This window comes from Malurus melanocephalus, unplaced genomic scaffold, assembly GCF_030028575.1.
Source record: "Malurus melanocephalus ecotype Western Australia unplaced genomic scaffold, MMel_1.1 scaffold_199, whole genome shotgun sequence".
Taxonomy (NCBI): Eukaryota; Metazoa; Chordata; class Aves; order Passeriformes; family Maluridae; genus Malurus; species Malurus melanocephalus.
The window spans coordinates 1,194,000-1,196,488 of record NW_026623431.1 but is presented as its reverse complement, the minus strand read 5'-3'; positions in this window follow the sequence as shown (position 1 = coordinate 1,196,488).

Genomic DNA, 2,489 nt, shown 5'->3' with positions numbered 1-2,489 from the left:
GCACCGCCGAGCCGAACCGCCCGGGCACCGCGGCCCCACGGGCGGGCAGGGCAGGGCAGAGCCGGGCAGGGCAGGGCAGGGCGGCCGCGGGCCCGGGGGCCTCACCTGGCTCGGAGCGGGACCAGGGCGATAAAGAGAGCGCCGCCTACCCTCGGGGCCGGCCCCGCCGGCCGCCGCCGCTCCCGTTGTCTCCGGGCTCACGAGAAGAGAAGCGCAGCGCCGCCCCGCGTCCTGCGCGGCCGCTGCCGCCCCGCCCTGCGGCACTTAGCCCGGCAGGGAAGGCGGGCGAGCCCCCGGCCCGGCCCGGCCCGGCCCCCGCCCGGCGCCGCGGCGGAACTGACCTCAGCGCGCCCCGCCCGCCGCCGCGTAGAGCTCTACTGAGCCCGGCACCTGCCCGGGTTCGGCACCCCGCAGACCCTGCACCCTGCGAGCCCTGCACTCCATGGGCCCTGCACCCTGCGGACTCTGCATCCTGTGGGCCCTGCACCCTGCGAGCCCTGCACTCCATGGGCCCGGCACCCCGCGGGCCCGAACGGGGACAGAGCGCTCTGCTGTGGGGAGCTGCACCCCTGGGTGCTGCCCGCTGTCCGCCCCTCCGCTCTGTGACACAGCAGGCCAAAGGATGCGCTGCTGTTCCCAATAACCTCTCTACATCCCTTCCGATCGCGTTGTGTTTGGTGTGGGCACACATTTCATGGGTATGGCTCAGTGAAGTACTACAATGGTGGAGTAGTTGTGTGGTTTTTTCAGATCCTTCCTATGAAATCCAGATTTCTTTTGAAATAGGGTGTTCTTGGCCAAATTTGAAGGCAAAAAAAAAAAAGAGGATTTAACTAAATGCATCTTGCCCTCTAAAAGTACCTTTGATGTCGCTGCAATATCAAATCACTCCACTTAAAAAATAAACCATATCTAACACAGGGCCCAAAGTCTTGCCACATGAGGTCTTTGAAATGAAGCTTTGTGGTACATGTCTTCAAAGTTGAGCTCTGTGTCAATGATTGTTTCAGTCATCTGTGTGATGACTGAAATCAGAAAGAGTAAGTTACCTTTTCCAATGTGTTCTCTACTGGATTGATTTGAGAGTGCTTTATCTTGTCTAGGCATGGACACACATCTTCAGGAATCTTGGATTTTGGGATAGGCTCTTCAGATCACCAAAAAAAAAAAAAAAAAAAAAAAAAGGGAAAGCTACAGATAGAGAAGTGTGGGGGAAAAGAATCCTCTCAACTGTGACTTTTTTAGTTCCAAAATGAGATGTTGCCCTCAACAGTCTGTTACATCTTTTGATTAGCAGTGTAAGAAAGCACTCCTAATGACAGTTCAGAACACTGTAATTTACTGAATATTTTTAAACTTGTGAAGAAGGTCTTCTGGCTGACAGAGCCTTTTGGGATTTCTAGAAGGTTTTTGACAAAGACTGTCAAAGAAACTAAACAGTAATGGCATAAGACCACATATCTTGGCATGAATAGCTGGTTAAAGATGGAGTGGACGTGTGGTCCTTGTAGCACGGAGATGGTGGTGCACCTGTTTCAATCTCTGCTTGGACCTGCTCAGCGTACAAGTGACTTGAAAAGGGAGCTGTGCACTCAAGCGACAGCCTTCTGATCATACCAAGCTGTTCAGGGACTTAAGGGCAAAAGCCAAAAAGATCTGCAAAAGGACATTATGCAGCTGARTAACTAGGCAGTAAAAGGGCAGATTAGATATTGGATAGATAAGTGATGCACAGTGAGGAAAAACATACTAACTTCAAATAAAAAAGTCATCAACTCTGAGCTGACAAGAATTGCAARAGGGGCAAAATCTTGGCCTTAGAAAAAGTTTCTGTGAAAATCTCACTTCAGTGCTTGAATTCATAAAAATAAGCCGTATGCTGAGATTTGGAAAAGARCAGAGAACAAAGCAGTGTAATGCTGCTGTGTAAAATCATGATTTAACACATTTTAAAAGCTCTTAGAGTCTCTATGTTCCCTCAGTTCAGGAAAAACAGAATAGTAGTGGAAAGGGTTTAATGAAAGGTGAAAAGAATGATCAAAGGTATTTTGCTCTCAACTTTCACGTAAGGAACAGCTAAGTCAACTTCTGTCTGAAAAAAAAAAAAAAAATATTGCCATTGATATAATAAAGGCTAAAAATCAGGAGTAGATCATTGTAATTGTGGGCAGTTACAGCTGGAAGTTGTGTATGTGGATCCCATGGAAGCCACCAGAGACAATTTACAATTACTGTCAGCTATTCTGCAAAGGTGATAATGTAGTGTTATAAAAATTTGCTTCCCTAGCTGTTATATCAGTCAGTCTTTGTAAAATGAACATGTATTCACTTTGTTACTATGTATTAGTTCACATAATACAATGAAATGGAATGAGATAGTGAAATTTTAYTAGAGACTTTGGGTTTTTTCATGCTCAAGTAAATTCACCTAAAGGACAGCCCAGCCCTGGAAATAAGGACTTTGCTTCTTGGAAGCACAGAACTGTCCA